This window comes from Lithobates pipiens, unplaced genomic scaffold, assembly GCF_037356315.1.
Source record: "Lithobates pipiens isolate NorthernLeopardFrog02 unplaced genomic scaffold, aLitPip1_a1.2 Scaffold_25, whole genome shotgun sequence".
Lineage (NCBI taxonomy): Eukaryota > Metazoa > Chordata > Amphibia > Anura > Ranidae > Lithobates > Lithobates pipiens.
Window position 1 is genome coordinate 42,579,567 of NW_027507787.1, and position 12,340 is coordinate 42,591,906.

Consider the following 12,340-nt stretch of genomic DNA (forward strand, 5'->3'; position numbering starts at 1 on the left):
ACAGACAGATCTCCTTTCTGTCAAGAGACAGGAGACAGATGTGCTGTTCATACTGGTTATGAACAGTGATATGTCTCCTCTTTCAGGCAGTCCCATCCCCCCACAGTTAGAAAACACCTCCCTAGGACACACATTAAACCCCCAGATCACCCCCTAGTGTTAACCCCTTCCCTGCCAGTGACATTTATACAGTGGCAATTTTTAGCTCTGATCACTGTATAAATGTGAATGGTTCCAAAAATGTCAAAAGTGTCCTATCTGTCCGCTGCAATGTCGTTGTCCCACTAAAAAAAACGCAGATCACTGCTTTGTTATTGCTAATAAAAAAAATGTATAATAAAAATGCCATAAATATATCCCCTATTTTGTAGACGCTATAACTTTTGCGCAAACCAATCAATATATGCTAATTGCAATTTGCAAAAATATGTAGAAGAATACATATCAGCCTAAACTGATGAAGAAATGTGTTTTTTTTTTATATTTTTGGGGGGGATATTTATTATAGCAAAAAGTAAAAAATATAGCTTTTTTCAAAATTATCGCTTTTTTTGTTTATGGCGCAAAAAAGAAAAAACGAAGAGGTGATCAAATACACCCAAAAGAAAGCTATATTTGTAGGAAAAAAGGACATAAATTTTGTTTGGGTACAGCGTCACGCGACCGCGCAATTGTCAGTTAAAGCGACGCAGTGCCGTATCTCAAAAAATGGCCTGGTCATTAAGGGGGCAAATCCTTCCAGGGCTTAAGTGGTTAAAAGCCCAATTGCAATGAAAACTTTTATTTTTATTTTATTTTAGAAAGAGGGAAAGCTTAGGTGCTTTATGGGCGTTTTTCAGGCGCTGGTAGTGTGGAAGGGCTCTTAAAGCACTTGGGCTTTCACATTGAGATTGCAGATGAGGCTTCTTTCAAGAGCTTTACAGGCGCCTTTTTTTTAACGCTAAAGCGCCTGAAAAACGCCCCAGCGTGAAAGGGGTCTAAATAAGGATTGGAAATCTTGTCTGAACTGTGGCATAGATTACACAAAGGTGTTGGAAAATTTGTCAGAGATTTTGGTCCATACTGACATCATGGCATCATGCAGTTGCTGTAGATTTGTCAGCTGCACTTCCATGATGCAAATCTCCCATTCCACCACATCCCAAAGATGCTTTATGCAATTGAGATCTGGTGACTATGGAGGCCATTGGAGTACAGTAAACTCATTGTCATGTTCAAGAATCCAGTGGTGAGATGATTTGAGCTTTGTGACATGGTGCATTATCCTGCTGGAAGGAGCCATCAGAAGGTGGGTACACTGTAGTCATAAAGGGACGGACATGACAGCAACAATACTCAGGTAGGCCATGGCATTTAAACAATGCTCAATTGGTACTAAGGGGCCCAAAGTGTGCCAAGAAAATATCCCCCAAACCATTACCCCACCAGCCTGAATCATTAATACAAAGCAGGATGGATCCATGATTTCATGTTGTTTATGCCAAATTCTGACCCTACCATGTGAATGTTGCAGCCGGAATCGAGACCAGACCGTTTTTCTACTTTTCTATTGTTGTGCATTCAGAGATGGTATTCTGCATACCTTAGTTGTAACGAGTTGGTATTTCAGTTACTGTTGCCTTTCTATCATCTCAAACCAGTCTGCCCATCCTCCTCTGACCTCTGACATCAATAAGGCATTTTCCTCCACACAACACAGTATCACTGGGTATTTTCTCTTTTTTTGGACCATTCTCTGTAAACCTTAGAGATGGTTGTGTGTGAAAATCCCAGCAGATCATCCATTTTTCAAATACTTTCTTCCCCATTCTGATGCACGGTTTGAACTTCAGCAAGTCATCTTCACTACATCTGGATGCCTAAATGCATTGAGTTGTTGCCATGTGACATGTTTTCCCCCTCTCCATAGGCATAAGAAGGACTAGTCAGCTGAGCCAGGCATTCCTTTACATGCATGGCAACCAGAAGACTAAAAGCACTCACATCTGACTGTCATCTTGTATTGTTGGCCAGCTTATATGTTGTAGCTTTAGCTTGTATCGATAATTACGACCTCAGGCTAAGTGAAATGCTATATATATGCTTAAATCTATGTAGCAAACAAAGTATTCAGAACTAAATATAAGCTTAATGTTATGTTGCAGCAGACCGCACATACCACATACTGAGCTAGACCTGTGAATTGCCAAACAGGAAACAGAAAATCGCAATTCCAACGAAAGATATTTCCTTCCTAATTTTGTTGATCATGATGTAGTGATCTGTGCTGAGTAACCAACATAAAGTCATGGTTCTATAACTAAGTACTTAAGGAGTACAGAAAAATGCATTCCCTTAAAATTAGGTTGAGATTGTGAATAGGGACTTTGGTGCTATTTTTGACATTAGTGACATGAGCAAATAGAGAACCTTAACTCCTTCAGATCCACGATATAGCTGAATGATGGCTACAGTGCGGATCTGCTTTGCCGGGAGGGCGTCAATAGATGTCCCCCCCTTTGCAAGTTGGTGCGCACTGTGATCACCCGAGTCAATGAGACTCGGGTGATCACAGATCGGAGTAAGGGGTCGATCCCGACCCCTTACCACGTGATCAGCTGTCAGCCAATGTGTGCCTGCCAGTGCCCATGAATCATTGCCCACAGTGCCCACCAAGCAGTACCCACCAGTACATCAGTGCCACCTATCAAATCCCACCAGTGGTGCCAATCAGTGCCTCATTAGTGCCACCAAGCAGTGCTGCATATCAGTGTCACCTACCACTGCCGATCAGTGCCCATCAATGCCACCCATCAGTGCCCATCAGTGCTGGCTATCAATGCCACCTATTAGTGCCCTTCATTGTCACCTATCAATGCCCATCAGTGCCGCCCATCAGTGCCACCCATCAGTGCCCACCAGTGCCACCTCATCAGTGCCCACCAGTGCCACCTATTAGTGCTCATCAGTGCCGCCTTATCAGTGCCCATCAGAGTTGCCTTATCAGTGCCCATCAATGCAGCCTATCAGTGCCCATCAGTGTTGCCCTATCAGTGCCCATCAGTGCAGCCTATCAGGGCCCATTAGTGTAGCCTCATCAGCTTACATCAATGAAGGAGAAAAATTACCTGTTTGCAAAATTTAATTACAAAATATAAAACTGTTTTGTATTTTTTTTTTATTCAGTCTTTTTAAAAAATTTTAACAAAAAAAAAAAACCCAGAGGTGATTAAATACCACCAAAAGAAAGCTCTATTTGTGGGAAAAAATTATACCAATTTCTTTTGGGTACAGTGTTGTATAACCGCGCAATTGTCATTCAAATAGTGACCGCACTAATGGGCTGAAAATTGGTCTGGGCAGGAGGGGGGTTTAGGTGCCCAGTAAGCAAGTGGTTAAAGTGAAACTAACGTCTCATGTATTTATTTTTTTGGTTTAAAAATAACAAACGTGTCATACTTATCTGCTCTGTATAGTGGTTTTGCACAGAACCGCCCAGTTCCTCCCCTTCTTGGGTCCTTCACCGGCACTCCTGGCCCCCACATCCTGCCGTGTGCCCCCACAGCAAGCAGCTTGCTATGGGGGCACCCTAGCCAAGCCACTGCTCTGTGTGTCCATTCAGTCACAGAGCGGTGGCTCGGGTCCCTGCCCCCTCTCTCTCCTCATTGACTCACTGACTTTGGTTGACAGCATGGGATCCAATGGCGCCTGCTGCTGTGTCTCAAGCAATCAGGAGGGAGAGTCCTGTAATGCAGAGTCTCTCGTACAATATCACTGGATCGAGATGGGGCTAAGGTATTAGGTAAGTGTTAGGGGGGTGGCTGCACACAAAAAGTTTTGTATCCTAATGCATAGAATGCATGAAGATAAAAAAACCTTCTGCCTTTAGAACCACTTTAACTTTATTATATGTATGCAGATACAGTCTACTTTCTCCACTGCAGGTGGTGCTCAACCGTTTGTCAAGGGTAGGGCATCCCATTCAAGTGATCAGGCAGGCTAGATCTTGCCCTGTTGTCAGTGGTAAATGGTTTGTTTCAACATTCCAACTGCAACTTTGTCTGGACAGCTTGGTCTGAAAGGTTACTACAGCACAGTCATCCAGAGGGCGTCTGTAGCTGCTGACTTTTATTTTTATTTTTTTAACCGGTTCCCGACCAGCGCACGACGATGTACGTCGACAGAATGGCACGGGCAGGCATATTGGCGAACAGGTACGTCCAATCTTCAATGCCGCCCTGCCATCGGAAGCACGCCGCCGGCGGCGCGCTCCCGCGCTGGTCGGGAACCCGTGAGTCCGGTCGCAGGACCAGCGGACTCGATCGCCGCGGGCATCCCCGCGATCGTCTCACGGGACGGCTGAATGGAGGAAATGCCGTGTAAACAGCATTTCTCCATTCTGCCTAGCAACTAGTGATGCTGATCTCTGCTTCATGTGATTGGAGCAGAGATCAGTGTTCACTAAATGAAAGCCCAACCCCCCCACAGTTAGTAACACACCCCTAGGAACACTTAACCCCTACACTGCCACCAACTGGTTAACCCCTTCACTGCCAGTGTCATTTAAGCCCCATACACACTATCAGATTGTCTGCTGATTTTTTCCATCAGATTTACCAAAACCATATAATATGAGGTCAAACCTTAGGGGTTTCAATGTGTATGCAATCAGGCAGGCCCTTGTACTACATGGTTTTGGTAAACCTGAAGGAAAAAATCAGCAGACAATCTGATAGTGTGTATGGGGCTTTACACAGGAATCACTGCATTTATATAGCAGTGATTACTGTATAAATGACAATGGTCCCAAAAATGTGTCAAAAATGTCTGATGTGTCCACCATAATGTCGCAGTCACAATAAAAATCGCTGATCGCCGCCATTACTAGTAAAAAAAATAATAATAAAAAATTATTAATAAAAATGCTATAAAACTATCCCTATTTTGTAAACGCTATAACTTTTGCGCAAACCAATCAATAATCGCTTATTGCGATTTTTTTACTAAAAATATGTAGAAGAATACGTTTTGGCCTAAACTGAGGGAAAAAATGTTTTTTTATATATTTTTGGGGGATATTTATTATAACAAAAAGTAAAAAATAATGCGTTTTTTTCAAAATTGTTGCTCTATTTTTGTTTATAGCGCAAAAAATAAAAACCGTAGGGGTGATCAAATACCACCAAAAGAAAGCTCTATTTGTGGGAAAAAATTATACCAATTTCTTTTGGGTACAGTGTTGTATAACCGCGCAATTGTCATTCAAATAGTGACCGCACTAATGGGCTGAAAATTGGTCTGGGCAGGAGGGGGGTTTAGGTGCCCAGTAAGCAAGTGGTTAAAGTGATACTAACGTCTCATGTATTTATTTTTTTTGTTTAAAAATAACAAACGTGTCATACTTACCTGCTCTGTATAGTGGTTTTGCACAGAACCGCCCAGTTCCTCCCCTTCTTGGGTCCTTCACCGGCACTCCTGGCCCCCACATCCTGCCGTGTGCCCCCACAGCAAGCAGCTTGCTATGGGGGCACCCTAGCCAAGCCACTGCTCTGTGTGTCCATTCAGTCACAGAGCGGTGGCTCGGGTCCCTGCCCCCTCTCTCTCCTCATTGGCTCACTGACTTTGGTTGACAGCATGGGATCCAATGGCGCCTGCTGCTGTGTCTCAAGCAATCAGGAGGGAGAGTCCTGTACTGCCGAGTCTCTCGTACAATATCACTGGATCGAGATGGGGCTAAGGTATTAGGTAAGTGTTAGGGGGGTGGCTGCACACAAAAAAGTTTTGTATCCTAATGCATAGAATGCATGAAGATAAAAAAACCTTCTGCCTTTAGAACCACTTTAACTTTATTATATGTATGCAGATACAGTCTACTTTCTCCACTGCAGGTGGTGCTCAACCATTTGTCAAGGGTAGGGCATCCCATTCAAGTGATCAGGCAGGCTAGATCTTGCCCTGTTGTCAGTGGTAAATGGTTTGTTTCAACATTCCAACTGCAACTTTGTCTGGACAGCTGGGTCTGAAAGGTTACTACAGCACAGTCATCCAGAGGGCGTCTGTAGCTGCTGACTTTTATTTTTATTTTTTTAACCGGTTCCCGACCAGCGCACGACGATGTACGTCGACAGAATGGCACGGGCAGGCATATTGGCGAACAGGTACGTCCAATCTTCAATGCCGCCCTGCCATCGGGAGCACGCCGCCGGCGGCGCACTCCCGCGCTGGTCGGGACCCCGTGAGTCCGGTCGCAGGACCAGCGGACTCGATCGCCGCGGGCATCCCCGCGATCGTCTCACGGGACGGCTGAATGGAGGAAATGCCGTGTAAACAGCATTTCTCCATTCTGCCTAGCAACTAGTGATGCTGATCTCTGCTCCATGTGATTGGAGCAGAGATCAGTGTTCACTAAATGAAAGCCCAACCCCCCCACAGTTAGTAACACACCCCTAGGAACACTTAACCCCTACACTGCCACCAACTGCTTAACCCCTTCACTGCCAGTGTCATTTAAGCCCCATACACACTATCAGATTGTCTGCTGATTTTTTCCATCAGATTTACCAAAACCATATAATATGAGGTCAAACCTTAGGGGTTTCAATGTGTATGCAATCAGGCAGGCCCTTGTACTACATGGTTTTGGTAAACCTGAAGGAAAAAATCAGCAGACAATCTGATAGTGTGTATGGGGCTTTACACAGGAATCACTGCATTTATATAGCAGTGATTACTGTATAAATGACAATGGTCCCAAAAATGTGTCAAAAATGTCCGATGTGTCCACCATAATGTCGCAGTCACAATAAAAATCGCTGATCGCCGCCATTACTAGTAAAAAAAAAAAAAAAAAAAAAATTATTAATAAAAATGCTATAAAACTATCCCTATTTTGTAAACGCTATAACTTTTGCGCAAACCAATCAATAATCGCTTATTGCAATTTTTTTTACCAAAAATATGTAGAAGAATACGTATCGGCCTAAACTGAGGGAAAAAAATGTTTTTTTATATATTTTTGGGGGATATTTATTATAACAAAAAGTAAAAAATAATGCGTTTTTTTCAAAATTGTCGCTCTATTTTTGTTTATAGCGCAAAAAATAAAAACCGTAGGGGTGATCAAATACCACCAAAAGAAAGCTCTATTTGTGGGGAAAAAAGTAGGCAATTTTGTTTGGGAGCCACATCGCACGACCGCGCAATTGTCAGTTAAAGCGACACAGTGCAGAATCGCAAAAAGTGGTCTGGTCTTTGACCAGCAAAATGGTCCGGTCTGTAAGTGGTTAAGCGGAACACTTTAATGCATTCTATGTACCTAAGATGAAAAAAACCTTCACTGTGCAGCAGCCACCCTCAACCCCCTAATACTTACCTGAGCCTCATCTGGATCCAGCAATGTGTGCGATTGCCTCGGCCATCCGGGACTCTTCCTCCTGATTGGCTGAGACACAGCAGCGGTGCCATTGGCTCCCGCTGCTGTCAATTAAAGTCAGCTAATGATCATACAGTGCTGCAGCTCGGGTGCCCCCATAGCAAGCTGCTTGCTGTGGGGACACTCGTCAGGAAGGAGGGGCCAGGAGAGCCAGCAAGGGACACAAGAAGAGGAGGATCCAGGCTGCTCTGTGCTCTGTGCAAAGCCACTGCACAGGGCAGGTAAGTATGACATGTTTGTTATCCTTAAAGAAAAAAAAAAGAAACTTTAGTATCATTTTAATTCTGCATCATTATTTTATCTCTAAATAATTTTCCACAAAAAAAATGTTTTTAGAAATCATCAAAATTTCACTACATCAAATGCTAATTCTGTAAAAGCTTTTTTATTATAAAATTTTCTTTCTATTTCAAGTATTTGCAATACTGTTACTGTTATCAGTCAAAACACTGAGAGAGAGTACAAAGGACGTGCACATGACTAGATGTCAGTAATTTGTTAGGTAAATTTGTTCAGTATATCTAGAAAAGGGAAATGATTCTATTGTTCTTAAGCACATTTACAAAGTCAGATATAAAGTACATACATGGCTTTTATCTAACTGGATTAACAGTTTAGGTCTCTGATGTTGAGAAATGTCTACACACAAGGCTTGTATCCTTAACTGACATATAGTTTGGAATTTCAGAACAGAATATAATAAATAGAGGTACAAAAACATGGCAATATGACATTCTTTTGCATAATTACAGTGCCTTGCAAAAGTATTCACCCCCTTGGCATTTTTCCTGTTTTGTAGCCTCACAACCTGGAATTGTTTGAGGATTTGCATTATTTAATTTACAGAACATGCCCACAACTTTGACGATTTATTTTTATTGTGAAGCAAACAAAAAGACAAAATAATAGAAAAAGTCAATGTGCATAACTATTCACCCCCCTAAAGTCAATACTTTGTAGAGCCACCTTTTGTGGCTATCATAGCTCCAAGTCACTTTGGATAAGTCTCTTTGAGCTTGCCACATCTTACCACTGGGATTTTTGCCCATTCCTCCTTGCAAAACTGCTCCAGCTCCTTCAAGTTGGATGGTTTGCGCTTGTGAACAGCAATCTAAGTCTGACCACAGATTTTCTATTGGATTGAGGTCTGGGCTTTGACTAGGCCATTCCAACACATTTACATGTTTCCCCTAAACCACTCAAGTGTTGCTTTAGCAGTGTGTTTGGGGTGATTGTCCTGCTGGAAGGTGAACCTCCATCCTAGCCCACACAGAGTGGTACAGGTTTTGCTCAACAATATCCCTGTATTTAGCACCGTCCATCTTTCCTTCAACTCTGACCAGTTTCCCAGTCCCGACTGCTGAAAAACATCCCCACAGCACGATGCTGCCACCACCATGTTTCACTGTGGGGATGGTGATCTTTTGCCCCATGCACACGATCAGAAATTCTGCCAGCAAAAGTCGGATGTGAGCTTTTGGTCAGAAATCCCAACCATGTGTATGCTCCACTGGACTTTTGCTGGCAGAACTCCAGCTAGCAAAAGATTGCAGGTTCTCTATTTTTCGGTCGGAAAAAGTTCCTACCCGAAAATGCGTTCATCTGGATGCAATTCAGACACGCAAAAAAAATGCATGCCCAGCAACAATTTGACGCATGCTCGGAAGCATTGAACTTAATTTTCACAGCTCATTGTAGTGTTCTACGTCACTGTGTTCTTGACGGTCGAAAGTTTAGAGAACTTTTGTGTGACCGTGTGTATGCAAGGCAAGGTTGAGCGAAATTCAGTCGGAAAAACCATCCAACTTTTTTCTGATGGAATTTCTGATAAGGGCATAAGGGTGATGTGATGTGTTGGGTTTTCACCAGATATAAGCCTTTTCTTTGATGGCCAAAAAGTTAAATTTTAATCTCATCAGACCAGAGCACCTACCTCCATACATTTTGGGAGTCTCCCACATGCCTTTTCACAAACTCAAAATTTGCCGTTTTGTTTTTTGCTGAAAGTAATGGCTTTCTTCTGGCCACTCTGCCATAAAGCCCAACTCTCTGGTGTGTACGGCTTATTGTCATACAATGTACAGATACTCCAGTCTCTGTTGTGGAACTCTGCAGCTTCTCCAGGGTTAACTTTGGTCTCCATGCTGACTCTCTGATTAATGCCCTCCTTGACCGTGAGTTTTGGTGTGTGGCCGTCTCTTGGCAGGTTTGCTGTTGTGCCATGTTCTTTCCATTTGGTTATGATAGATTTGATGGTGCTCCTAGGGATCATCAAAGATTTGGATATTTTTTATAACCTAACCCTGACTTTTACTTCTCAACAACATTGTCCCTTACTTGTTTGGAGAGTTCCTTGGTCTTCATGGCAGTGTTTGGTTAGTGGTGCCTCTTGCTTAAGTGTTGCAGCCTCTGGGGCCTTTCAAAAAGGTGTGTATATGTAATGACAGATCATGTGACACTTACATTGCATACAGGTGGACATCATTTCACTAATTATGTGACTTCTGAAGTTAATTGGTTGCACAGAGCTTTTTTATGGGCTTCATAACAAAAGGGGTGCACACATACGCACATATCAGTTTTTTATTTCTGAACAATGGTTTTATGTATATATTTTTCTAATTTTACTTCACCAACTTATACTATTGTGTTCTGATCCATCACATATAATTCAGATTAAAAAACACATTGAACAAAAGGCTGTAATGTAACAAAATAGGTAAAAAGCCAAGGGGGGGGGGGGGGTATGTATACTTTTTCAAGGCACTCTACCCATTCTAGGGGAGAGAATATGCTTTATGTGTGGCCTTATCAGCCTGAAGTCTGTTGTAAATATATTTGATTGCCAAATTCTTGCAATCTGATGTAAACCAGTGAACGAGGCACCAAAATATACCTGTCAATGAACTGCAGTAGCGTAATACTAGCCATAGCAGCCCACACAGGTTCTCTGGGGCCTGGAATTAGGAAGGGAAGGAACCCCATAAGGCTTGATGTTGATGCAAAATAACCACTTGACCTCCAGAAGGTTTCGCCCCCTTCACGACCATGCCATTTTTTGCTATTCAGCGCTACTTTAACCCCTTAAGGACCAGAAGGATTTTCCCCCTTAACGAGCAGATCATTTCTTGCGATATGGAACTGCATTGCTTTAACTGACAATTGCATGGTCACGCAACTCTGTATCCCAACAAAATTTAGGTCCTTTTTTCCCATAAATAGAGCTTTCTATTGATTGCATTCGATCACCCCGACGGTTTTTATTTTTTGCGCTATAAACAAAATAAAATGACAATTTTGAAAAAAAAAATTATATTTTGTACTTTTTGCTATAATAAATATCCCCCCCAAAAAAAGAATAATAATTTCTCCATCAGTTTAGGCCAATAGGTATTCTTCTACATATTTTTGGTTAGAAAAATGCATAGATTGTCACTGGCAGGGAAGGGGTTAACACTAGGGGGCGCTCAAGCGCTCAAGCTTATAGCATCATACTCAAAAAGATTTAAGGCTGTACTTTGTGCCAAAGTATTGGTGCATGGTGCGTCAACAAAGTATTGAGCAAAGGCTGTGAATACTTATGTACATGTGATTTATTTATTTTTTTATATATATATTTGCAACGATTTTAAACAAACTTCTTTCATGTTGTCATTATGGGGTATTGTTTGTCGAATTTTGAGGAAAATAATGAATTTTAAAAAATTTTGAACTAAGGATGTAACATGTATGCATGTAATAAAATGTGGAAAAAGTGAAGCGCTGTGAATATTTTCCGGATGCACTGTATATATAACTTATTTATAGTTACTTGCATATTCACAAATTCATATTTGAGTTTGCACCTCACCATATAGAACATATTATATTTTGGGCATGCACCAAAAATTTATGGCAGCAGCTGATTGATAAACACTGATAGAAACTAAACACAAGGGGCGCCGTTTTGTTTATGTTCATGTATCTTCTTAACTATTTTCAATGGTGATATCCATGCAGAAATGGACTGGATTGGAAATGTCTACACTGAGGATGTAAATGCTATAGAAGGCCACTTTGACTTTATAATAGGTTGGGGGGCAAGGGAGGGGGAATGCAAGGGTTTTTTTTATTAGAGAAGCGTGAATCTAAAATGCCTCTGTTTTTTCCTGATGAAAGCAGAGAGTTGAAGGTTTTGAAGAAACATCTGAGGATGGTCTCCCTTGCTCCTATTTCCCATGTCTTCAGGAATCATCTGACACTTGAATGCAATGTCAAATAATGTGCAATGCTAGGATGCACATTCTCAATGTGATAGCTGCTGGCTTCCAGGGTCAAAAATCACCTTTCCCTTTTGTCATTTATCTTTGCACACTTTCTAGCATTTAAAAAGGAACTGCAGTCTGCTCACATAATTTGTAACAAAAACATCTTTGCCATTCTGAAGCTTTTCTCCAACCACATATAATTTTACATATACTGTGATTTTTTAGTTGCCAAATATGCTGCAGAAATTGCCCTCCACTAAGTCTAGCTGCATCCATTTCAGACGTGGGCAGCTGAAGCTGCTTCCTGCTCAGTCCCTGAATTTACACAGACACAGAGAGGCACATATCCAGCTCTGCCACTCTCACTGGCCCTCTTATGACTCATTCCCTTCCTGACAAACTCTCAGGAGAGTGAGAGAAAGAGCTGTTTACCAGACAAGAAACAGGAAATAAGGTATTTACTGGCAGAAAAAAATGTTTTACTATCCAAAGTTAAAACAACAACGGCAGAAGATTTAATAGATGGAAAGTTGAAAAAATAACTGAAGGTCCTCTTTAAGAACAAAAAGTCTGACACTTTAAAAAAAAAAACATTAACCCACAAGCCATATGTTGAGGGGAATTTACACTCCTTTAGATATCTTGTTACACACAAAAATATTACTGAATGAGTTGAATAGGC

The 12,340-nt window shown here is 41.8% G+C and overlaps 1 protein-coding gene across 1 annotated transcript in view; it reads left to right on the forward strand.

The window, feature by feature from the left end:
* The window catches only part of LOC143930233 (uncharacterized), a 43,175-nt gene that overhangs the window by 15,275 nt on the left and 15,560 nt on the right, over positions 1-12,340 (forward strand). The gene's annotated exons all lie outside the window — the stretch shown is intronic.